The sequence below is a fragment of the Rhinolophus sinicus genome, linkage group LG06 (genome assembly GCF_036562045.2).
Source record: "Rhinolophus sinicus isolate RSC01 linkage group LG06, ASM3656204v1, whole genome shotgun sequence".
Classification (NCBI taxonomy): Eukaryota; Metazoa; Chordata; class Mammalia; order Chiroptera; family Rhinolophidae; genus Rhinolophus; species Rhinolophus sinicus.
This window is the reverse complement of record NC_133756.1, coordinates 28218369-28246354: the sequence shown is the minus strand read 5'-3', so window position 1 is coordinate 28246354 and position 27986 is coordinate 28218369. Positions and strand designations below refer to the sequence as shown.

Sequence of the window (27986 nt, the reverse complement as noted above, 5' to 3'; positions counted from 1 at the left end):
TTTAGATGGTTCTTTTGGAAACAACAAAGCCCCTGGGCTTTTCCTACCCTGCTTCCTGTGTCTACAGGCTCTTGCTATTGGGTGGAGAGATAGTAGTCGGCTTGGGGCTCCTGGTGCCAGGCTCATTCAAAAGGCTGGAGAGGTAGAATAGGAGCCACCTCTGTCCCCAACCTGCCTGCTGCCATACTTTTCCCAGGCTTTTGAACGGGCTGACACCTGAGTTTATGCTTGAAAAAACTAGAGAGACTGACCTATGTCCCAGGAATCTTCCAAGGGCAGCAGGATTCATTTATCAGCAACAATAGAAAAAGAACTATGAGCTCATGCAATTTGGCCTCATTCTCCCACTCCAGCTGCTTGTCTGTGTGGCCAGGTTGGTCAACTGGTTGAGTCAAGTCTCCATCATTTCCTTGTAGTGTACCATCTGTGCTTGGATCAGGGACTCAAAGCTGAGCTGGACGTCGTCACGTTGGCTGTGGTAGAACCACAGTATCTCATTCAGGAGCTGCTTGATCTTGGCTTTCAAACCGGCCCACGCAAAGTGAAGCTCTTCTTTGGCCTGGTGGAGTATGGCCAGCAGTGGCCCTGTCTTTTCCTTTTCCATGCACTTCTTCACCTTGGCCTTCAATCTCTCATAATCCTGTAAGGCATGCTGCTGTCATTTCACCGCCATGTTGAGACTCAGGAAGGCACTGCCAAACTTTTCTAAGCGTTCAACCAAAGCCTTTTGGATCTGGTTCATCTTTTCTTGATTAAGGCATCCATCCACTACATGGCCATGTCCAGGGCTGTCATCATGTTTAGAAAGTCCTGGTCTTACTTGCAGAGGGGTTTGGAGAGTAAGCCTTAAGGATATTTTCACAGAAGACGTGGGCATGGCCATGCCAGCACTGGTGCTCTTCTTGTGTCCCTTGGCAGCCTCTTGGTCTGCTCTTCCAGCTGCTGGAGGTTTTCATGCTCCCTTTCAAAGTCTCTCTCCACTGTCTGGGAATAATCTGTCTTGGGCTGCGCAATCTTGAAAGGAATCTGGCTCGTGATCCTAAACCTGGTGCTGACACTGGGGTTCTCAGCTGCAACTCAGTTTACCTTTTTGCTTTTTGTTGGAGACTTATTTTACTTAGAGAGGAAAATTACACCGGAAACAGAATGAAGACAAACATGCATATAAACACTATATATACAAAGAACGCTCATAGGGGGTCATGTCAATGCAGAAACAAGAAGCTAGGAGCAAGGAAGAATTCTCCCCTACAGGTTTCACAGGGAGTATGGCCCTGCCAACACCTTGATTTCAAACTTCTAGCCTTCAGAACTGTGACACAATAAACTTCCATTGTTTTAAGCCACCTAGTATGTGGTATAATAGTCCCCCTTTATCTGCAGGGATACATTCCAAGACCCTCAGTGGAAGCATGAAATGGTGGGTAATACCAAACCCTATATATACTATTTTTTCCTATACATACTCTTATGATAAACTTTTATGATAAAGTTTAACTTATAAATTAGGCATAGTAAGAGATTATCATCAACTAATAATAAAATAGAATTATAACAATACTGCATATTGTAATAAAAGTTATGTGAATATGGTCTCTCTCTTAAAATATCATCTAGTACTATTCTCAGCTTTTCACTTAAAGAAAACACGGCTTCTCTTTGGCATATCTAAATTGCCAGCAGCATCACTCTTGTGCTTTTGGGCCATGCCATGATTAAATAAAATAAGGGCGACTTGAACACAAGCACTGTGGTACTGAGACAATTGATCTAATAACCAAGATGGCTACTAAGTGACTAACGGATGGGAACAGGCGTGTACCATGTGGCTACTCTGGACAAAAGGATGATTCACACCCCGGGCAGGGCAGAGCTGACAGTATAAGATTTCATCACGCTGCTCAGAATAGTGTGCAATTTAAAACTTACAAATTGTTTCTTTCTGGAATTTTCCATTTAATATTTTCAGATTGTGGTTGACTGGGGGTAACTGAAACCACGGAAAGTGAAGCTCTGCATAAGGGGGAACTATTATACGGTGTTGTGGCAGCCCTAGAAAGTTAATATATATTCTCTGCACAGATAATTGCCTAGCACATTAGAGATTCTCAATGTACATGTGAACTAAACTAAACTGCTCTAGAAAGAATGTTGTCATCTGTTGCTGGAGGTGCTCAAACACAAGTAGAAAAGCCACTCCATGGTGAGATTGCGGAGGAATTTAAATCGTTTCTAAGAGTCCCACCTAAACCAAATCCTACGATCTTAAGATCTTAGAAGGTTGAAGGGGAATGATTCTAGGATTACCTTATTACATTTGGAGGTGACTCTGACTAGTGTTTTTTAATATAGTTAGATTTTTATAAATTTGCCCAGTCTTATAAGCTACAGCTATCAATTAGAAAAATACTTTTTTAAAGTGCTATTCAGGTCTTTCACAATGGCTTATATACCTTCAAATAATATCTACCCTCCATGTGCATTGTGGATTAAATGCTTTGTCTATATCTTGCCATGTTTCAGCCCTAGGGCTGAAAATGTGTGTTGTAGATATGAAATATCCTCTTGAACTAAGAAAACAAGAGTGACGGAGACTCATGGAGGAGATCAAAAAGAGCCCCAAATTCTTCATCTCCTCTTGGAACTTAAGAAGTATTAGATGACTATGATGGTGGAAACTACCAAAGCTGCAAATGAAGCACATTGTAACAATTTCAAATTTTTCTTCTGTGTATGTTCCTTCTTGGAAATGGAGACCCCTGTCTATTTATTGTTAAAGGAGTCTCAGTTTCTCCCCCCGATCACCTCCCACTATAGGATATTTATTTATCATGTTCATAAAATTGTAAAAATGGGATCCTGCTCCCTCAGATCAGTCATAAACTATGAAAACATGTTCAGCTTCTCTGTAGGGATTGATCTTCTTATGGGGAACATGTCAGAAAGCTAAATTCAACTATTTTGCATGGGTTTGCAAGCAGGTTTGTTGTTCCTCTCCTTCTGATGAGGATGGGAAAGGAGAAAGGGACTCACACTTACTAACAACCTACCAGGGACCAACTTCTTTGCACATCACTTAATTTAATGCTACTAACACAATGAAGCATAATCATGAAGCACAATCACCCTCTGCTTTGATAGAAGACAAAACAGAGGCCCAGAATGGGGAGAAGACTTTCCCAAGGCTAGCGAAGGAGCAGAGCCACGTTCAAACTTAACTCCGTCTACCTCTGAAGCTTAACCTCTTACCGCTTACTTCATTTTCTTTCTGAAGAGGAATGGTAATATCTCAGATAGGGATAGATGGGGTAGTTTTTATTAACATCAACCTAAACCTAGTGCTCCTCAAGTTCTGATAGATTTGCTCCAAGGAGCCATTAAGAAAGGCCACTGATCCAAGGGCTATAAATTAACACTTTCTTCATATATAGCTATAAGCAGCTATTTAAAACCTGCGTAATATCTCCTTTACAATAAGTATCAATTGTCTGGGTAGTTATGCTCCTATCACTCTTGGTTTTTCCATCCTTGACTCCATTAATAGAATTTTTCTTAATTCCGTTCCTCTTTTTATGGCTTTGCAAGGGGCTAATTTGCAGGCAAAATTGCTAATTTTACAGTTGATTTCTGCTTTGTCAGCATGAGACTGACTGAGGAGTTATTAATAGAAGAATAGGATTCCCTTTTCATCCTTTTGCACTTGACTATTGTAGGAGGTGGGACAAAATCCATTATTTAATAACATTTGTTCTTTTTGAAAGGTCATCATTCCAGCCTTTCAGTTTTCACTAAACTATAGCAGTATCAGCAGCAGCAGCAGCCACTTTCTCTTCCTAAAAGGCTTCTGGAATTCCTCCAAGTTATATCATTGGTATAAAACTGTCTTGGAGATCCACCTTGGGAATGGGGTCCAGCTGAAAAATTCTCTCAGTATTTCTGTGCATTTTCCAAATAGTAATTTCTAGGCATAAGTATTTGTAAGTGTCCTAGTCACCTAATTTCCTAGAATGAATGCTGAATTTGGAATATAGTAGCCGAGAATGGCGATAACAGCAGCATAAAGAAGATAGAAATTTATTTTTCACATAAAATATATCTTAAAATAGGCATTCAGGGTTGGTATGGTGACCTCACACTGTTATCAGAGACCCAGGCTCTTTCTGTCTTTCAGTTTTATTATCAGTTTCATGTGGTTTCTATCCCCAAGGCTGACCCATGGTTTCAGATAGCCACTGGGCACATGACGATGATTCTAAGCAGGAATCAGAACATAAGGGTAAAGAGCAAACCAACTGTCTATCAATCTCTTATAAAATTTTTCCAGAAGTCCTCCCAACAAGTTTTGTTTATATCCTCAAGCTGTAAGCGAGGCTAGGATACATAGTCTCTTAGCTGGTGCGGCACGTTGCTGCCTCCACTGAAACTCAGGTTTTCTTACTAAGAAGCAAAAGTAGGATAATATTAGAGAACCAAGCAGCATGCCTGCTACATGGAACAAAAAGAATGACTAAGTAAATTAAGCCAATAAGCACCTATTTTGTGTCTGGAAATAAAAAATAGAAAGTATTGACTAATTCCTTTAAGAAACCAAAACTTCTTTCTTGCTCACCTGGAAAACTTGTATTAATTATTCAAGGCTGTTCTCAAATATCACCTCCTGTCTGATGCTTCCCTGGAAGATTTTTCCCAGGAAGAATTCATGGATTGCTCAGCTCTATCCTTATAGCATTTTATTCTTACCTCTATTATGCCACTTACGAGTAATTAATTCCTCAGAGGCAGTATGCTCATGTGAAGGCAACGTGAGAAGTTGGTAACACTGACTTCCACTCCTAGGTCTGTCACTTACTAGCTTTGGGCCAGATACTTTTGCCCTTTGAGCTGCAGTTTCCTGTCTCTAGAATAGCGAACACTAAATCCCACCTCAGGACTTTTGTGAAGATTAAATGAGATAATACATGCAAAGCACAACTGCAGGCAATTCTTAAAGTGTATTAGTTTATCTTATTAGGCTGTGTTATATGCCTGTTATGATTTACAAAGAAAAGAAATAGACGTCTAACTTATTTAAGCCACAACTATTTTGTGTATTTTTTTTTGTAACATTCAACAGAAATTTAACATTCCAATTAATAAAGTTTCTGGAAACATATTAGTCACATACCATTAAACATATAAGCTCATCCAAAAAAGAAAGACAGCAACATTTGATAGTCAAAAATGGAGACGTTCAATGTGAAATGATTGACAATTAATATTAACCCACGCAGCCTAGAATTAAGTCTAGATGATAGTAGTTATAGTTTAAAAACACTCTCTTGGACATCAAATATATGTATATATATATAATGTATATATGTATATATATATATATATATATATATATATATATATATATATATTATATGAAAATAACAGTAAATTAACTATAACAGAAAGGTATAAATGTTCCAGGTTATATAAACAGAAGTATCTAGTAGAGCAGAAATTGTTCAAAATGATTGTCCTCATTTTTCATAGGCGAGTCAATAGATAGAATTTTGTTGCTGAAGATTCTATGTTATTAAATATAAATGTGATCAAGTTACTTAAAATTATAAATATAATTGTATGTAATGGAGCTAAAAGCTATGAATGGAGATAATAGAAAACCATACATTTTTCAAATTCTTAGATGAGAAGAACAAAGATGAAAATCTCAAAATAAAGCTAAAGCTTACATTAAAGAAAAGGAAAAAGCAAGTACGATTTTTAAAACAACAGAAATTGTAAAAGACATGTAGACCATAATAATTTTCTGAAATAAAAATTAACAATTATAATAGGATAAAACATTAAATTTTATTGCAAATGTTTAGATTAAATCAAAATAAAACTGATGTGCCTGACACAGCACATCTTCAAAAAATGATAAAAAGAGCGGGGGAAAAATCTAGACTAATGAATAAAAATGGAATACATTATAATAATAATTATTATTATTATTACTACTACTATAAAGATGTAAAATTAAAGCAGAGTGGGTTAAATATCCTAAACAAGAAGGTTTACTAAAAATGAAACATATAATGAACTATAACTCTAATTACTTTTTAAGAATTGAAATATATAGAACCAAAGTGTATGAAGTAAAGCTCATGAAAATGAAAGTTAAATAGCTAAAAATGTGTGGGCACAGAGCACTCAAATAATATAATAAGTAATTTGAAATAATAAGTAGATATAAGCTAAGCTAGAGAAATAGCTAGATATACAAATTAAAATAGAGCTAAATCAAACTTTATCATCTGTAAATATAAAATATACTGTCTTTTCAAGGACTTATAGAATAGTTTTAATAATTACTATATATTATAAAATTTTTAAGACCGCCATGAAATTCTGAAATTAAAACTATCACATACTATATTTTCTGGCAAAAGTGCAACAAAAGTAAAAATTAATAACAAACCAGACATAAAAAAATTATTTCTAAATTCAAAATTTACAAGTGTAGACATGGTCTGTTCATATGTCAAAAAGAAAGATATGTAGAAAATACCTAGAAATATCTGAAAAATTACAAAATAAAAACATTACTATTGAGAGCTGTTTAACTTTGCCAAAATGTACTAAGAGGAAAATTCAAAGAATTTAAGTAAATTAAAATGTATTAATAATATACTTAGACTTAGAAAATTAAACAGTATAATTGCTACATAAGTCCAATAAGTGTTCCCTTAAAGAAATAAATGAAATAAATCAGCCATTAGATTTCTATTTAAAAATATGAAAAAATGCAACATATAAAATAAGAATGAAATGGAGAAACACATCTAAAAGTTACAAGGGAAATTATTGTAAAAAATATTTGTGCAATCTACTACAATAAGTTTTGAAATACTGAATGAAACTGATTATTTCCTAGGCAAATACATGGGTTTAAAAGTAGATTCAAGAAACAAAATTTGTAATTTTGTTCTGCAAATATGGTGCACTGAAAATCCTATCAATCCTCACTGTAACACACCTAGAAATAATGAATAAAATAAGAAAGTATTTGTAAATACAGAACTGAGCTTAGAAGACCATTAGTAAAATTCTTAATAATGAGATATAAAGGAAAAACATGAATTCAGACACTGTAAAAGGTAACTGCCCTTTCTGTCTATTTATAGACATAGATATTTATTACAACCTACTATCTGCCTAGGGTGAGTGTATGAGACTTAGAGCCAGTGCAAGATGTGAAGTAGAAATAGACACCCCACAAGTAGCTGAGATTCCATAATCACTATATCATTATTAAAATGTGAACTACAAAAGGGGAAAAGAAAAATGACCCACATGGAAAGTTAGTTCTCTTAGCCTTGGATAGAAATGGAATGAGGAAAAAAAAATGCCCTTGTGAATTGTTGTCTGTACCAATAATATTATTCCTAAAACCACAACCTAATAATTTAATTTAAAGCTGGTCTATGTTAAGAGTACTTTCAAGCACTTAAACACAATTCCTCTCTTGAAAAACACACAGTTAATCCAGGTCCCATGGAAGTTCCAATCATAAAGCTCTAGCAAATTTAAGTTCACAATAAAAAAGCACAAATCACACAGAAAACAAAAATCACAAAGCAAAACCACGAGTGAGAATCAGCAAAAAACTACCCACAGCAAGAACAGATCTCCAAAAACCTCATGCATCAGATAAGTCTTTATGTTTAAAGAAATATGTTTAAAGAAATGGCAGAGGAACTTCAAGTCAGGGTCAAGTAATTCTTGAAAATGAATCAGGGGACTTGAGAAAGAATCAAAAAGGAATTTAAATGTTGAATATATAATAATTGAAATTAAAAACTAAAATAATACATTTAGTGTAAGATAAGATAGTTGAAGAATAACTGAATAATTTGGAGAAACATCTAATCAGACAACTCACAATGTATTATTACAAGCTAAGATATGGACAACACAAAAGATAGACTTTATGAGAGCTGCAGAATAAAATGAGGAGGTTTGATATATTTCTAATCATACTTCTGTCAAAAGATTATTTTTTAAATGAGGAAGAGAGGATGATGTAGGAAATAAAGCATAGAATTGCTGTAGCTGTTTTTGGAAGCTATAATTGGAAGAGACAATCACCAAGAATTTTTCAACCTTGATGACAGAAGTCCAATGAATCCTAAGCTAGATAAATAAAACAATCTACACTTGGACATATCATAGCAATACAAAAGAATACCAAAAATAAAGACCAATCTTAAAAGTAAAATTCATAAAAAATGCAAAAAAATGCTAAAAAATAAATTCAATCACATCAATAACTACAGCAAATATGACTGGATTAAAATCTCTAAGTAAAAAAGCAAAATACTTCAGATTGAATTTTTAAAAATACTATACTTGCTATTTATAAGGGATATAAGTAAAGCACAAGGACACTGGGAAGTTGAAATGAAATGGAAGAATACAATTTCTTAGGTAAATATTATCCAAAAGAAATTTACATCAATTATGTCAAAATTAAAGAAAATTTATGTGAAGGCCAAAAGCAGTTTTAAAAATAGAAAAGGTTACTACATAATAGTATTCAATTCCCTTGTCATTTTAAGGATTCTAAATCTGTATGCATTTTAGCAGATGACCTCAAAACATACAAGGCACAAAAGAAATAGAAACTTCAGGAAGAAACGGATAAACCTAAGGTTTATTTGAATATTTTAATACAATTATCTGTGCAAAATTAAGAACAAAAATCAGTCAAGATTTAGAAAATTTGCACAAGACAACAATCTTGATCGAATAAACATACATACAAAGAGTCTTGTATTGATGTCATAAAATACACATCCCCTTTAAGCACGTTTAGACCCTTTATGAAAAATTATATGCTAGGCTATAAAACAATCTCAACCAATTTCAAAGAATTGTCACCATACATACCATATTTTCTGAACATAATGTAACTAATGCAGTGAGAAGTTATTAACAGAAAGATAACTTAAAACAATATACATCTGAAAACATTTTCCAACCATAGTTAAAGATAATCCTCTGCTTACTCTCCAACATCCTCATAGCAGAATTGGTTACAGAAGAAACAAAACTCTGCCAATTGGTCTCATTCTAAATTTATAATCATTAAACTCAAGCAGAATTTTAAGGCTGCTTGATAATATTGTTAATTTCACTCACTCTCATACTCTCATATATGTCTATTCCACACCTTTCTGTCTCTCCTCAAGTCACTACACCTACTCCCATATTCCTCTCAGCTTAAGACCTTGCTTACTATTTCCCTCAGAAGAAAGAAGCAATCAGAAAGTAATTTTAGGGCTGGACCGGTGGCTCTGGCGGTTAGAGCTCCATGCTCCTAACTCTGAAGGCTGCCAGTTCGATTCCCACATGGGCCAGTAGGCTCTCAACCACTAGGTTGCCAGTTCAATTTCTCGAGTCCTGCAAGGGATGGTGGGCAGTGCTCCCTGCAACTAAAAATTGAACACGGCACCTTGAGCTGAGCGAACTACCACTGAGCTCCTGGATGGCTCAGTTGGTTGGAATGCGTCCTCTCAACCACAAGGTTGCCAGTTCAATTCCTCGACTCTTCCAAGGGATGGTGGGCTGTGCCCCCTGCTACTAGAAAATGGCAACTGGACCTGGAGCTGAGCTGCGCCCTCCACAACTAAAACTGAAAGGAGGGTAAGGAGGATCAAATATATGGTGATAGAAGGAGAACTGACTCTGGGTGGTGAACACACAATGGGATTTATAGATGATGTAATACAGAATTGTACACCTGAAATCTATGTAATTTTACTAACAATTGTCACCCCAATAAAGTCCTGTTCCCCTTTCCCAATAAAATATTTTAAAAAATAAAAAAAAAGAAAGTAATTTTAACAAGCCTGTTTCTTCTTCTTTAGATTCTGTTTAATGAACTCTTGATGACCCCTTGTAGATCTCAACCCCTCCACTTTTACACCAAATCCCATTTTCTGTCACCAACCCAAAAACAGCTACAGCAATTCTATGCTTTATTTCCTACATCATCAATTTTCATAATTATATAGACATGCAAATTTTCCCACTTTATAAAGAGAGCATGCTCTCCTCCATGCACCATATTGTCCTCTCCACTTTTACAAAAGAAAAGATAGTTATGGTGGCCATGAGAAGGTGTCTGGTGATCTCCAACTACAGGGAACGTAATTGACCAAAAGGCCAATTGCCATGCTCTGAAATCTACCTCTCCATTTGCACCAATGCCATGTTTCCATGTTTCCCAGGAACTATGATTAGCCCATGGCTGAGTGAAGCAGGGACACTAAAGTAGGTACACTTATTCCACTAAAATGGGACTCCTCTGATGCCTGGCTTTGGCACAAGTACTCTTTGATATCCTTGCGGTAACGTCCTTAAGCAGTATAGCAGTGTAGGATGATGTGTCCATCCAACCTTCTGATCCTTTCTTCTTACAAGGCAGTCAAAGGACTATCCCAGTCTTTTAAAGCTCGCTTTACATTTTTTTCTAACACAGGTATATGCCCTAATAAAATCCTTGCACACTTAATCCCATCTTGGATCCTGCTTCTCAGAGGACTCAAACTGATGCACTCTCCTCAAGAGTTTACTTTCCTTAATCTCCAAGTCCTCTCCTCTTTGTCTTGAATCCATTCCAATCAGGTTTTTGCACAACTCCATTGAAACTTTTCTTGTCAAGAACACTCTTAATTCTGAGATTGCTAAATTGAAAGGTTAAATGCTAAACTGAAATATTAAATCTTATCCACATCTTAATTGCTCTTCCAGTAACATTTGATATAGTTTATCCCACCTTCTTCCTTCATACACTTGACTGACAGGAGGACACATTTAATTGCAACTTGTTTATTCAACTTCTACTTAACTTCTCTATTTAGATATTTTATAGGTACCTCAGATTTAACCAGTCCAAAACTAGAGGTTTTCTCTTCCCCCTAATATTCTTTCTCTCATAATCTTTCCCAATCTGTAGATGAACAGTCCATCTTGAAAGTGGGGACATTACTACAGATCCTATGGACATTAAAAGGGCAATGCAGTAACACTATGAACAATTCTATGCCCACAAATTTGATAACCCAGATGAAGTGGGCCAATGACTTACAGACACATTTGCCAAAATCACACAAGAAGAAATAAACAATCTGAATGGGCCGATATCTATTAAGGACACTGAGTTTGGTTAGAGCTGGTCCTTGTCTGCTCTACATTGGTGAACCACCATTTCAAACATCTGTTCACTTTCTTCTCTGGAGAGCAGTTTGTGATTATTGCTATGACCAACAGTAATTTCCTTTTATTGAGTATTTTCTATGAGTTATTATGCTGTGCTCGTCACTTTTGATAGATTACATTTTTAATTCTCTTAAAAACCCTCCCTGTATTATAGATGAGGAAATTGTAGTCTAGCAAAATTTAGTTTTTTGCCCATTGTCCAACAGTTAGCCGAGCAAATGAACGGGAATTTGAAAATACCTGTGTGGATCCAAAATCTGTGCTTTCTCCACAGCTCCCTAGTGGTGCATAGAAAGATAGAGCTGGTGCCCTGGAACACGCAAATCAATGAGACATGGCTGTCCAGCTTCTAAAGGGTTAATATTCTTGCCTGCTCCTGTTTCAGCTTCTTGGAAGAAGGTGTTGGGTCTTTGCTTCTACAACATCTATCATGACATCAACTTCAAAGCGTTCAACCTGGGTGTTTGATCTCCTGCCAGCACACTTTCTAACACACACTGGATAATAAAAGTAGGAAACCAGAAATGGTTTAGTCATACTTGTTAAACATTTATGGTCTCAGTCAGGTAAGATGCTGACCTTCAAATTAAGAATTAGAAGTACAAATTCGAAAAACAAAATCAGTTCACTAAAAGGAAAAATTAGGGAGACCTGGGAGAGGCTTCTGGGTGCCCACAGAAGACAAGAAGCATAAGCAGCTAAGAAATGATAAATTTCCTCTGGCTTTCACAATTTATGGTGCAATTCTAGGATGGTCTACTTTTGCCCTGAACAGATGCTTTTCATGGATGGGGGTGGGGACCATGCCATTTTTTGTAATTTCAAAGGCCCAAGAAAAAGGAAGTGGTTTGGGAGAGACAGACAAGGTAGTCTACCCACTTCTGCGGCTAGTCACTGTCTGCCTTCTAAGTGTGTGACTTGAAGTGTAAGCAGCAAGTAAACTAGAGAGTAGAACAGTTGTTACAGACAGGTCTGCCTTTGAGGTCATTTCTTTCATGTTTTTATTGTGATACAATATACATAACATAAAATTTACCATTTTAACCACTTTGAAGTATACAGTTCGGCAGCATTAAGTACATTTACAGTGCTGTGCAAACCATCACAATTATCTAGTTTCAGAACTTTTTCTTTATCGCAAATGGCAACCTTGTATCCATTAGTAGTCACTTCCCATTTCTCCCTACCCCCAGCCTCTAGCAATCATTAATCTCCTTTCTGTCTCTATAGATTTTTTTATTCTGAAGATTTCATATAAATGGAAGCATATAATATGTGGTCTTTCATGACTGGAGTCTTTCACTTAGCCTCACGTTTTCAACATTCATTCATGTTGTAGTATGAATCAGTACTTCATTCCTTTATCTGGCCGAATAGTATTCCATTGTATGGGCATTCCACATTTTGTTTGTCTATTCATCAGTTGATGAACATTTGGGTTGTTTCCACCTTTTGGCTATTATAAATAGTGCTGCTTGGAAATCATTTTAAATTTGCCCAAATCTACTTGTCAGGTCTTAAGGAAAGCTATGAGAACCCCACCCTTTTCCCCAGTGCCCCTGGACTTCACATCTTTACACAGGCTGCCAGTTCCACTCTTTCACTGCGAAATCAGTTTCAATTTCATCTTCTTGGAAGCCGTCTTATTCTACTCTATGTAAAGCAGTTCCTCACCCTGCCAGTCTGCATTTCGTATTCTTCCTGGTTTCCTTTCATCATCACAATCATAATTTTTAATGAGGTTGTTAATTTTTTAAAATGTTGGTCTCATCTATTTCTTAAGGAACCTATGTTTCTGAAGGACAGGAGACCCTGTTTATTCACTGAGGAGTTGTTCTCAGCACTAAAGTCACTGCCTGCCGTGTAACAAGTGTTTTATAAATAGCTGGTACTGGAGATATTGATCTAAATGGGCTTTGAGATGTTATCAAACTCAATCCCTAGTTACACTCTATTTAAACTCTGAGGGTAAGTTAAGTTGTAGCTTAAACACCTACTTCAGTGGATCAGTAAAGGTTGTCCAAGCACTGAGGAGGGCAGTTCTGATACTACTGTTTTGTCCAGTAGGAGCCAGATCACGCAGAGCCTTTTAAGCCAGGCCCTCTCATCTTAGAGTGTCCTTTCCCCAGATGTTCATCTGGCTAATTCCCTGGGTCTTTGCTTCATGGCCCTTCTTTGCAAGACAAACATTAACCACTCTATTGAAAATTCTGATGGAGGAGGGCTCTTTTCTTATATTTCTTATTCCTTTTATCCCACTTATTTTTTTCCTTAGCACTTATCAACATCTGAGAAGCTATCTTGTTTATTGCCTGCCTTTCTCCACTAAAATGTAACTTCAGAAGGGCAGAAATTTCATCTGTTTTGTTTACTTCTATAATCCAGTATCTTGAACAATTACCATGCATACAGGCACTCAATATTGGGTGAACGAATAAATGAATAAATAAATAAATGGAAGGACTTTTCCCTCGGGGCTCAGGCTGGCACCACTGCCAGTCTGTAGATTTCTCAACCACATCTAGATCACAACATGTGGGAGGGATTCTATTATAACTTCTGGCTTTGAGTCACTAAGTCTTATTAATGACCCTATAACTCTTGGGTTCTATTCTGGTTCCAAACTATGGGGAATATGATGTGATTTCCTAACTTGCACTCAAATATTCCTCTCATGAGCTCCATTCTACTCCCCTTCCAGAGATGTCTATGGTTCCAATTCCTTCAAGTCATAGTATCTATCTCTATCAGTTTCTATCTCTACTGAATTGATTGCCATGGTCAGTTTTATTGGCAAATGGGAAATAACATTTATTGTGTACTAGGCATTGTATAAACTATATCTCATTTAATTTTGGCAACAATCCTAGGAGTCAGGTGGGTATTATTCTATCACTTTTACAGATGAGGAAATAAACAGTTGGAGAAGTTAAACCCCAAGCCACCCAGCATGTAAGAAATTATGCTCAAGATGAACACATGTTTGACTATAAATCTGCAGTTCAAACTATTTCCACCCTTGGATATTGCATTTGTTTTCTATTGCTGAAAAAATAAATTTTCATACTTAGCAGTGTATCATAAAACCCACTCATTATATCAGAGCTCTGTGGGGCAGAAACCTGGTATTGTGTGACTAGGTTCTCTGCTCAGGCTGAAATTACAGTATCAGCTGGCTCTGTTCTCTCATCTGGAGCTCAGAGATTTATTTCAAGCTCATTCCTGCTACTAGTGGGATTCAATGCCTTACAGTTGCAGGACTGAAGTAATCATTCCCCTGCTGGTTGTCAGCTGGGGCTGTGCTCAGCCTCTAGAAACCACCCACATTTCTTGCCACATAGTCCCCGTAAGCCAGGAACGGTACATCAAACCTTTCTCATGCTTGTAATCTCTCTGACTTCTTCTGATACCAACCAGGGAAAACTCTCTGCTTTTAAAGGGTTCATATGATTATTAGACCCACACAGGTAATCTCTTTTGCCATATAAAAATATGGCATAATCATGGAAGGGATAGCTCATCATATCAGTAAGTTCTACCCACATACAAAGGAGATGGTATTATACAAAAATGAGGATCACCGGGGGCATTCTTAAAACTGTGCCTACTACAGATGTGGTAAACCTAAAATGAGTCCTCGTGTTTCACTGGCAGCCACATGGCCTTAAAGTAACAGCCAACATCCTGGCGACTTTCCTGTAATCCATAAGCTTCCTAAAACAACCAGGAGAATATTTCTATCTTTCCTTATTTAAATCTCCTCCAATTCCATGAGATTCCTGCATTCTCTCCAAGAGTTGGCTGAGTAAGGAAGGGACTGTCCAGTAACAATTCATTGTCTAATGTGTAAGACGATGAAAAAGGAGGTACGGAAGAAATCAAAGTAAACTTTGACATGAGTTCATAAGTCGAACTAAAAACTAGAAGAATATATTAAGAAATAGCAGCCAAAATTATTTTTCTTATCTTGATGAAGATACACAGACTTCCTCCTATAATTTCTCCCTTTGTGTTGAATTTCATCTAAGTTCCAAGCTGCAACAATGAAAGCGCCATGCTGGTGCCCACACAATGAAACCTGAAATGGTCTGAAAGGACTACCAGCAATTGGTGCTGATTAGGATTCAAAACTGAGTCTCTTCAACTCAAACAAAGGACACTGCTATCTAGAGAGCTGCTGGGCTCAGTGTTTCCCTACCCACTGCAGCACACAACTTGACCTGTCAGTTGACACATCTGCCTCAGATGTCAATAAAGGTCCCTTCGGGAGCTTGCAGGAAGTAGGTGTTCCTACTTGAAAGAACCAAAGGATCCTATAACACTCCAAAGTATAACAGCATGTCCTAATGGAACACTTCAGCCAGTAGGAACTTTCGATCTCCCCTCGGATTTCCATGTCATCTCTCAAAACTCCAGCAATTAAATGAAAATTTACAGCTGCTAGTTTTCTAAATAGCTCTCCTTTGGAGCCTTTCCTGAGACCCTGAGACATTCCAAAATACTTTACTCTCAACTCTGTAAGAGACTGTGAATCTTTTGAGCTTCTATTGCCATTATTTTTCTTGTCACTTTTACAAGACTATTACCATCTTGAGTGTAGAAACTGTGCCTCATTGCATATTTTTATATAATTCAATATCTGGCACACAATTAATAAAATGTCTAGTGATGCACCACAAGCTAAATCAGTATTCTGTGCTATTTTTCCAGTTGTGCTGTTTTATTTCTAAGTCTCCTTTATGACCAAGGTTACGTACTTATGAGTTAGTGTGTTGAATTAGGGTACTGATTATTAGTGCCAGCTAACCAGAGAGATTTAGGTTCTGTGTCTGCTTGCAGCCAGTCATATTGTGAGCTCGCTGGGAGCATCAGGGATGGATTTACAAGGATATAGTGAAAGCAATGAAACCACAGAAATGGATTGACAAAGTTCAAACGGGGACTGGTAAATGCAGAGAAATGTTGAGCTCCAAAGGAAGGTTCAATGTGGGAACCGCCAACTTCTTGCACCTCTCAGATCCATTTGTCTTCTCTTGTTATAAGAAGCTCCAAGAATACGATATACACGGGTCTCCCTTTTTTAACAAAGTTGTTCTGACTGCCTCTTGGAGAGTAGAAATGTAAGTCCAATGATTCCCATTTAATACAGTGTCCAGTTATGATATCTTGGAACGCTAAAGCAAGAGCATTTTCAAACAAGCTGCAGTCCTACAGCTGTAGTTTGCTAGCAGACAAAATTAATATTCATTAACTCGTTCATCAACTATCCACTCCAGATTCCCCCCACCCTAGTTTAGTATGTTAGCTGGTCTGAGATGTCTAGTGTAGTGACCCAGACTTTAATCCTTAAGAAATGAGTACTTAGTTGCTCTGCCCGTGTTCAAGCATGTCTGCTATAGTTGACCATAGTCATTACCAGGCATGGCAGTATGAAGAGACACCTGGAGACTCTTCTAGATTCCATATCTGTCCCCTCAGTGGAGTAGTGACCCTTTCTCCTTAGAGTTACAGGATACAGTACCATAGCCAGTCCAGTAATATTCTTCCTAGCCTATTGGTTTACTGATATATAACAAATCCAAAGTGTTTCTCTGGTAATTACAGCGCCCAGTTTAGTAGAACTCTACTTTATTCCCTGAAAAAAAGTTTGCCCCCTCAACAGAACTAAGTTCTGTAAACTGGAAGAACTTAAGATTAAGGGAATGGAAGCACAGATTTCACAGATGGATAACTGGGCATGAGTTGGGAAGGCCACTTTCACTTCCACCCCTTATTTTCCAGCACAAAGTATTTCAGTGAAACAAGACAAAATACCACCAGTGCAAGGTACATCTTGATGGACAGTATCCCACCCTGCGAGCATTGTACTGTCAATGCCTGAACTGAGTCTTCACAGGCTGTTCCACTCTTTTATTAGGCTGGCTGTTTCTAGGTGATAGGGTATATAGTAAAACCACATACTCATTATCATAAGCCAGTTGTCACACTCCCTTTGCTATAAAATGCATCCTTTGATCAGAAGCAATGTTGTGTTTGGACCCCCACCAATGGATAAGACTTTTTATAAACTTTCAGATGGTACTCATGGGAAAGACTCTATAGGAAAGGCCAAACCAATGTCTGGAGCATGTGTCAATTCAGGTAAAGATAAATGACTTCCTCTTCCAAAGTGGAAGGATTTTGGTATTGTTATCTGCTACTAGGTGACTGCCTGGTATCTCGGAAGAATTGTTCCTTGGTCTTTGATGCTAGCAGATCTGCATTTAGCAGTGACAATGGTTAGATCAGCCTTGGTGAGGGGAAGCTTATGTTGTAGAGCTCATGCATAACCTCTGTACCATGGCCTATGTGACAAATGAATAAGCACTGGGATACTGAAGAAAGAATCTGGCTGGCATTCCAAATATAGATCATTCTGTCTTCCTGCATTACATGCTCTCTGGTGGCATTAAATGTGACATAGAGATCTGCACATTCCAACAACTATTCCCCTCTGTTCTTCCTGATACACATTAAACAAATCCTGGAATTGCTTTGGCTTAAGGATTTTTCTTTTCAGAACTAGGCTTGTACTTTTCTGTCAGGGCTGCTATACTGAGACCTAATTCTGATTAGCAGCCAAGAAGTGATGAGGGATGGTAGGGTGAGTCTTGAGATAAAGAGAGTCATCTTATGAGGCACCTGCTCCAGGTGAAATAATTGCTTGGTCTGCAGGGAAGGGGAGATTATTCTCCTCTGGAATTGATGAAGATACTTTTACTGGCCAGAAAGGTTTAAGAGAATTTGTGGGTTCAAGATTCCGAGATTTACACACACAAATGTTGCCATCCCAGGTCTCAATGGGTCTACTCTTTTTATATCAAAGCCCTGACTTTGGCATAGCAGACCTACTGAGACTGTGCATGTATCCTTTTGTAGCTCCGACTCTTTTATGATTAGTTCCTGTGCCTGACTTTCATCACAATTGTATCTTATGACTGCAGGGGAGAAGACTAACCTTTTAAAGCTCTGATAGAAGCCTTCTGGTTTTCTTAGTCTTCCTTAAGTTGAAATGGACCCTCCTTTGCATTTCACTTTTTAAACCAGGTCTCTAGTGCTATTAAAAGCAGCCATCTCATTTTACAGCCTTTATTAACAACAACAACAACAACAACAAATTGTTCCCATAACAACTAGGTGAGGGCTACAACTTCTTGGTCTTCCAATACCTTGCCCTCCAGCTTCACCTACCCCATTATCCTCTACAGGAAAAAAACACACAAAAACTTAGGTGATTGCAATGCACAGCATCTTACTACAAGCAATGGGTCTTACTGCTTCTTGACAAGTGGGCAATACAATTTTTAAATCATGCTTTCTAGAATTTCTTCTGGTTTTAGCCCAGTTTCTATAAAGCAGAGCCTGAGGCAAGGATTGAAGTGATGATACTTTATTTAGAAGAAGCAAGCCTAGACTTATGACAATGAAAAAGAAAAGCAGAAATGAGGCAAGGAAATACGAGAAGCGATGCAGTGTATTTTATCATACTCGCCACTTTTTCTCAGTAAGTCAGAGAGACTTACGGCAGTGTGTTGTCAGATGTGTTTGCTTGACCTGCAGGACTTCTTTGGAAGGTTTACAAAGAACTGTTTCACCTCAGAGAAATCCCCCCAAAGATAAATGAGGTGGAATTATCTGACTAGTTCCCTTCTATCTCTCATTTGTCATTACTCTTGATTTACCCTGGTTCACTAGATCAACTTCTATAGTAAATACCAGCCACAGCATCTCATTTGCAAAAATATGCAACCTTGAAAGTGATCAAATGTTTGCAAGCCAGGTAGATCAAACTGACTCTTAACTTGTAGGTAATTAATATTATATTGAGAGGATTAGGAAAGAAAACCAGTGGCACCAGAAATCCATAGAGAATTCTTAGGAATTTTCTTCTGATGGACATGAAAATATGTTTAAATATCCATTATTATTTTTTAAATCAAGAAACAAAATTCACAGTATATTTTATACTGGGATTATAAATTAATACCTCTATAATAAATTTCTTCTTCTACTACAATGAAATGGCAATGACATGAAAAATCAATGTAAAAAAAATTAAAATATTACATAATTAAATAGTCAGTGTGTAATTTTTCACCTTTACAAAACAAGCACTTGATGTAAAGCAGAGGCAAATGGACAATGTAGGGAATGCCCACTCTTGAGTGGTCTTTTGGCCCCTACTAAGATTTCATTTTTACCTAAAAGTATGGTCGAAGTATAGTTCCCTTATGAATATGAACTTTCATACTGTTACTACAAATACTATCTAAAGGCCCTGCACTGTATATTCTGTAAGAGCATGTACAATATGTTTTAGTCACCAGTGGATATAATATGCATATATCAAACATGGTAAGCATTCAATTAGTGTTTATTGGATGATACAATATGTCCATTAGTCAATCAGTCCAAAAAGACCTGATATACTTTTCCATCTATTATTTCTCATTCTCTTGGTTCACCCCATTTGAAGTCTTGCTTCTACATCCAATATATAAATTACATTTCTTAAACGGTATTTGAGTAGGCCTCCCCAATCTTTTTCATATTTCTTCTTCAGTGCAGTGAATGTAAATATTGAAAATTGTATAAATCTGTAGCTAAAAGATGGGCCTTCTAATGCTATGAGTTTAATATCTATGACGAGCATAGCTGAATTTTTGTGGTCATCTAGGGTACCTTGGGTATCTTCAAAGGATCCATGATGGTGTATCATGTCAATGTTCATAGATTTCCATGAGATATTTGTTTTCATTCTAAATGTATAAAAAGACAAACTCAGATTACCTTTTTGTAGGTTTATTTGACAAGTCATTTACACTGGATTCAGTATTTACCTACCACGGGTCAGATTTCCCTATTGATAGCAAAGTTTTTCCTGCCTTTGTCTTGTTTAACACACTTCAAGCCATAGAAAAAGAAGCCTGACCTTTGATACTGATCACAGACTGCAGTCCAGAGTATGGACCCATGGACGATTCTCTATGTCATGGGACAGACCTGGAAATGAACAAGTAACTAGTGAGGACTCAAAATAATAAAAGCATACTAAAAAGGGCATTATTATTTCTTCCTTAAAAAGTAGGAATAATATCATTCTGTGAGATACTTTAGAAATGTCCTAATTACCCCCAAATATTTCCATATGTGACTAATGTTCAGGCCAGATAAGAAAGGGAATAACAACCCGCAGTAGAAGGGAGCTCACCAGTTCTCCATTCCAGCAGAAGTATTCTTAGCCCATTTAATCTGTTTCAAGATTTAACATTTTTAATGTAAGTTGACTTTCTTCACATCGACCAACTGAAAATACATTGGGAGTGTTGATTGTTGGAGGAATCAATGGCCCGAGAAGTTCTTAGAGAACTTCATGGGAAAGAAAATAATTCCCTGGCCAATTAAAAACAACAAAAATAAGAGAAACAAGATATTAGCTATCGGTGAAAGGAATTAAATGCTTATGATTCTGGATGACATCAGACAGAAAGTCCATAATATGTGTGCCTCAGATGGCAACTGATGCTAGGCAGATAACAGCTAGTGGGTCAATAGCTTCTTGGAAAGCAAGGTGTGACTGGATCACAGCTCAGGCAAACTCGGTGGGACCAGACCCAGTTAAATGAAAATATGGTGGTTGAAAGGGAGCAGAGTTGAATTCTCTTGTTTTATTCAAAGCTAAATTCACATAGTAGAGCCTTGGGAAAGCTCGAATCTAGACACAGACATCTTGAGTTTTCCATGCCTGCTTAGAAGAAGGAGTAAAGCATCAATGATGTGAATGATTTTTGAAGAATGAAGTTGTCCAGCAATTAATTATCAGAGCCTAGATTCCATTTATTCAGTTCTCATTTGATTTTGTGTTGTAAAGTATGATCTGCTAGTTAAATGAATACATTTTTGAGAAAAGATCATTTGCCAAAATTATAATCTCAGAAGTGAACATTGTTTCTGCCCATTTTTCATGAAGCTAATAACCTGGTGATGTCAATGAAGGTTGCACAGTTCAAGTGTTTTCTTTTTTAGTGTAGACAGATGAGACTATTATAGGAGCATTCCTTTTTCCTGCATTTTTTTTCTCCAAATATATTCTTTAACACTGGGTTTTTCTATATATGTTACTGGAGAAGTGATCAATATTCTTTCCTCCATGGACTGAGTAACCTTTGGGACCCTCAGACTGTTGGTCTCGCTGTCTGTCTTTGGGAGCCAGTATTATATAACTATAGGCACCATAGCACTGGACACAGGACTCAAAGGCTACTGATCACAGCTCTGCTACTAACTCATGTTATGACCTTGAACAAGTCATTTTCCTTTTCTAGGTCACAGTTTTCTCATCTGTCAAATACAGGCATTATACATAATTTATTAGCTCAATTTACAGATTAAAGCTTCTTTAATTCAAAATGTAATTTGGAGAGTAGATTCCCTGATACTTTTAGGTACCTCGTTTACTCCAAAAGTTTAGACTTTCTGGATATTAAGTATGGTTAATGCGTGTCTAATGTCAAGGGTGTGGAGAAAGTCATTGTTAACTTTTTTGAAATTTGTGAACTTTTCCAAGTTCACTTTAGGTACCTCTGAGGAACTCTGGAATAACTCATTTGCATATCTAATCTCAGTGGCCTGAGTGATCTGAAACATGTCTCTCAGGTGGATAAATCAATTCATTGTCATGCACGGGTCATTCCCTATTGGTCATTTTTTGGAATAGCCTTTCTGTTTAAGAATATTTTAAGAAGGAAATGGGAACAATTCCATGCCTTGTGTCTTTCACACTCTGCCTCCTAGGTCTAATGGACCTTTAGCAAGTGCCCAATCTGGGAATGAATCAGGGGGTTACTAAGGTATTTTGCAAAAGAGTATCCATTTCAATTCAGTAATTAGTGATTCTCAATCTTTTATTATCTCCACTATGGCTGATTGAATGTGAGTTCTTCATATATACAGTTATCCAATGGTCTTTCTTTCTTTCTTTCTTTCTTTCTTTCTTTCTTTCTTTCTTTCTTTCTTTCTTTCCCTTCCTTCCTTCCTTCCTTCCTTCCTTCCTTCCTTCCTTCCTTCCTTCCTTCCTTCCTTTCTTTCTTTCTGTCTTTCTTCCTCTCTTTCTGTCTTTCTCTCTTTCTTTCTTTCTTTTTAATCACAGATCTGAATATCTAAAACATAGAGAGACAAGAAGGGGTCCCTCAGGAAATTTAACTCTTCCTATATAGGTGGAAAATGCTTCAAAGTTGGCAAAAGACCAACTTCTATAGCCCTTTAGAGCACTATTTGAAGGCGAGAGCTTATGTGATATCAGATACTACGAACTTTCAGCTCACGTCTACAACAGAGTATGCTTTCAATAAGTGTTTTTTTCTTGCTATTATTATTGTTGTTATTATTATTTCATGAGTACTATCAATACTAGAGAATTGGCATTTTATTTTATGTAACTCCTTTCCCAATAGCACATCCTCCACCACAGTTCTAAGGATTGAATTGAACACATATGATGTGTTGATACTATCTGATTTTCCAGATCTACTCCCCACCTTTCTGTACCTTGTAATCTAGGAGGCTTATCTATATGAATATATTAATGGACTAAACTGCTAACTTGCAATTGGGTTTGGTCAATGGGACTACCAGCAGGATGTCACAGGACAAGAGCAAAGTAAGGCCTGGTGTTTGTTGCCTCACTCCCTCCTGTTATGATTGTTAGTTGGCACCAACCAGAGGTCTCATCCCCTATCAGGCAGGTCTCTTCAACTCAGCTCTCTATCTCCAGGTCAGTAACCACTCCCTCCCCTTGCCCATCAGGCTAGTGCTTTCCTGTTACTAACCAGAAATATTGCCCTATTCTTGGTGGTTTACCGCACCCAAGCATACCTTGGTAAAGAGTCCATTTATTAAACTTTCTTCAAATTATCCAGTTTAAGTGTAATACGCCTTTCCTGACAGGACCTTGCCAATGGACATGGTTTCTAAACTATTAACTCTGTGAAGACAGGGACCTCCCTTTTGGGTTATTCATTGTTTCCCCAACTTTCAGCATGTTGCCTGGCATGTATTAGGCACTCAAAAAATATTCATTGAATGAATGACTGTCCTCTAAATATAGTGTTAGCATAGGTTTTATGGAGCCAAAGGCTTTTGCAATTTTGGAGGCTCTCTTTAACAAAAAGAATGTACAAATATCTCAATGTTGCAAAGTTTACAAAACTAGGTGACCGTATTGCTAAAGCCTCTCCCACAACCTTCAATTGGTCCCATGCAAATGAAGGGACCTGAAACAAGCTTCTCTGGCTTCAACATGCCTCTTATCAAATCTCAGCTCCATTTCAAGGAATCTGCCAGTTGTCTTCAAAGAAATGTAAAGAGAACAGCATGGTGTAAGGCAAAATACAGTCAGATACACATGGGTGGGGGTTTCAGTTCTTCTGCCAATTAGTTACTAACTTGGCTAGGGGACTTAACTTCCAGGAGACTTGTTCTACTTCATCTATAGTGGAGAGTATCTGAGAGAACTATGTAAAGGTCCTGGCATACAATAGCTGCTTAGTAATTGTTCTGTATTGCCATGGTGAAGGTATTTCCCCAACCACCTCCCTTCAAGTGTTCCCCAAGCCTGGTTTGTATCTGTCAGGATAGAATTGGATTTTCACCTGAGTCCTCTGAGAGCCAGTCTAAGCAGCTGCTACTTCAGGATCAGACCATAGCCTTGTTCACACCGAGTCCTGGAGTCAATATTTGCACAACAGAAAGTTCAGCATGTATCAGTTTGCCTGCGGCCAAACAGCCAGCCTTGCTTGCTGGGGATTCCTTTATGTCATCAGCCATAACTCAGCCAGATCTCTGAGGAGCTATTTAGATGTTGTAAGCAAATTTTTGCATTGCTTTCTCAGAGAGAAAAAAAAAAAAATGTCTCCCCATATTTCATTTTCTAAGTGATCCTCAAAGGCATGTCAGTTGCCTTCTACATAAACATTTTATTATAGGGTTGAGCAAACCATATTTTAGAGCCTGGGTTATCTTTTTTAAAAATTTTTATGTGCTGTTATTAATGTTTTCCTCTTCCAGTTACTCAAATATGATTATATCCAAATCCTTGCTTGAAACAATGCAAAATTCATGAAGATAGGAATGATATTTGCTTTATTCATTATTGTACTTTCAGAACAAACAGAGTATAATGCCTGCCATGTAATACATACTCAATAAATATTTTTGAATTTAAAAAGATGAATGAGTACATCATGCAGAATGGAATATCAGAGGATGACCTAGGAAATATGAGTTATAAGGATAAACTAAGAGATCAAATATGGGCAATATTTCTTTTACTATGTATCTATAATGGTTAAATATCTTGCAAGGGAGTGAGTTCTTCATGACTGGAGGTACAAAAGTAGAAACAGATGAACATCTGTGAAGAATTCGGTAGGGAAAAATATTGCATCAAATTAAAGGTAGTAGTTCCTCTAATTGTAATTCCAACTCTGAAACTATATGATTTCATAAATTCATAGTGCCTCAGTGTTAAGTAGTGGTTTGCGTCAATTTGGGAACCAAATTCCAGTTCCGTACACTAGCTTCGGTAATTTGACCAAGTTAACTTTTCTCGGGCTCATTTTCTGCATCTGTAGAATGAGCATAACACTGACTTCACAGGACCACTGTGGATTAAATGAGATATTAAAGAGAAGAGCCCTCAAGCACCACACTAAGTATCTATTAACTGTTCCACAAATAGCAGATCCCTTCTCTGTTATTATATCCCACCCCTCACATTGATGTTCTTAATAAAGGTAGAATAGCTAAGGAATTCCTCATGAACGCAGTGTAAGAAAGGATAGTACTGCAATTCAGAAGACCTGGTCTCCCAGTCTGTCAGGGGCTCTAACCACCTCTGTGACTTCCAGCAAATTATATACCCCCTTTAGCCTCTGGTTCTTCAGTTATCACATCATGGCCGTAGATGAACTACTTCCTTAGATGCTCTCGAGTCCTGAAGAAAGGGTATTTCTTCAGAAAGGTCAGCTTCCCCTACATTTTGGAACTCCTTAAATACTCAGAACAATGTGAGATAAGAAAACCCACACTTCCTTGTCAACTTTTTCGGACAATTTTAGGCAGGATCCTAGCAAGTGGCTGAATCTGACTTGGTTTCATGAGCATATTATTGTGTACTTTGGGCTTTGTGAAATATAATAAGCCATAATCGACCTATCATGGCTGAGATGCAGGCCTCCTCTCAGAGGCAGACCTCTTCCACAATGACTTCATTTCTTCCTGGAATGAGACTGAAGCATTAATATACTGCAGCTATTAAGATAATATTCCAACTTTTCAAAAGAGGATGTTCTTAACATAGGCCTGGTATCCCTGCTATTGCTACACAATAGTGTCCACGACCTCCTCCTATGAGCTCTCCCCCTAAAGGCTAGAAAATTCATTTTCTACTAATCGTGCACTTCCATAACCATAGGGGGGAACAGATCATTTTCACCTGCTGTCCAGAAACCCTCCAGTGCACTGGTGGGTCTTGCTAACATCTGATTAGTTCTTCAAATAAAGAGCCTGATACCTTTTCATTACATTCTTCCTCCTCTGGGAATAATTTTCAAAAATAATAATATGAATAATAAAGTATAACATTAAAATGGGGTGAGCGATTCGGTGGAGATGAAGAGCTAGGGGTCAAGAAAAGACTCTTTTGCCTTTAACTGGGAAATTAAACTGCTCTCTTAGTTTTTATTATAAAGAGAAGTTAAAAGATTTCACTCAACTGTGAAGGTAAAAGATTTGATTGATGGAGCTGTTATCCTTGGTTAGCTTGATAATGACTTAGTTTGGATGGGTTGATTTTAAGAAAAATTGATTTCAAAAATATGCCTCTGCCTCCATGTCTGCATTTAAACCACAGCCACCCTCTTCCACCTCCATAGCACTTTCATAGTATTTTCATCATTAATGAGTAAGCAGGTTCTGGATGATTTTAGGCCTCTATCCACAGATGCACTGGCAGCTCCTGGCTGTAAGCTTTGAAATGTTCTTATCCAGAGGTTTCAATGACAACCACATGTTTCTGCCACTTGCTCTAATTCTAGTAACTCATAGAGTCTGCTTCACTGAGATTTTCAGGAACTCTCTACAGACCCAAGTTTCCCTGACCAGAAAGATCTGTTTGGATATGACTGGAGCTTGAGTCCACAAGGCACAGGATACTGTGGATGAAAAGAAAGAGCAGAGAGAAGGCCATACTATAGACACCAACTTCCAAAAAAGGCGGCAGGAAAACAACTCCAAAGTAGAAATCAGAGTGCTTGACTTTCAGAACCAACAAATACTGACCAAGCACCCACTGTAAGCTGGATGTTTCATAGTATTTCAGCACAAAATCTATATTTTAAGGCAGTCATCATTAACTCTATTTTATAACGAGGGCACTGAAACTCAGAAAGGTTATATGACTTTCTTGAGGTCACAAAGTTGCTTCAGAGTTGAAATGTGAACTCATTTCTTGACTCACTTTTCTGTCTTTTTGTCATATTTTAGTGTGTCCTTAGTGAGGCTGGAGTCCTGGTTCTGCTGTTTAGTAGCTGGTCAAGCCCCTTATTCTATCTGAGGCTTTTCTTTTCTATAAAAGATTGAGGATGGGCCAGAGGACTGTTTTAGTCCCATAATGTACTATGGGACTTCTCTATCTGGCATGAAAATAATTATTACTGGTTGCCTCTCAGAACCAAAGGAACAGCATTAAAACCTTTCTTTGAACACGATTTAAACTCCTAATCATTAAATTAAAACAGCCTTGTAATCACTAAAATCTCGTTTTTCCAATGATTATGGCTGCCATGGCTTTCAGGATAAACTTCAAAGTTCTTACCTTCCTTCATCACCTTTCTTCCTACTCCTTTGCTCCTTTGCTTGTCTCTCCTTAATCCCCAGGGGCATTTCTCACTCTACAGTAATTGTCACTTCCCAGTCTGCATGCCACGCTTCTGCCTAGGGTGCCTGTTCCCCTTTGTTCATCCAGATACTCAAATGTAAAAATCAACTTCATGGTCTCCTTTTCTGGAAGCCTACCTTGACTCCAGATTAATTTAGATGCCTCTCGTACGTGTCCTCACACACACCACGGGGCCTTCACTTATAGCAATTCACCATATTAGCCAATTGATTTGCTTTTGTCCTTTACCAGATTCAGAACTTCGTGAGGACAGGGCGAGGTTGAATTTATCTTGTATCCTCAGCATCTATCATAGTAACTGAGGCATAAAAAGTGGTTAATAAATGATATTGAATGAGTAAATGATTAAAACAAGATTAATCAGGAAATGGCTAAAAAGACAAATGGAAATAATCTCTATTTCTGAGAAGCCAAATTCTTTCAGCCACAATAGGGTTTTACCTACCTGTACAACTTTAGGTTTCTCTTCTTGCTGCCCCCTTCCACCTCTCCCATCTTATTATAGAATGGATATTTTCTAAACCCATTCATGAATTGATATGTTAGAGCTTAGCACATGCTTTCAACTTTTACTGACAATTGCTATAAAAATTCATCCTAAAAACTCTTTACTGCTTCTTAGGAATTTCTACATTGGCAACTTCTTATAGAGTTTAGCTCAAGGGAAACTTGATTTCCTCTTAGTGAATTGGTATCCTTTCTCCTCTTTAACAATATAAGCTATACAACTAAG

At 37.4% G+C, this 27986-nt stretch overlaps 1 pseudogene; it reads right to left on the bottom strand.

Moving 5' to 3' along the window:
• Positions 1-251: 251 nt before the first annotated feature.
• On the bottom strand, positions 252-27237 carry LOC109437245 (bridging integrator 3; annotated as a pseudogene).
• Positions 27238-27986: the final 749 nt, after the last annotated feature.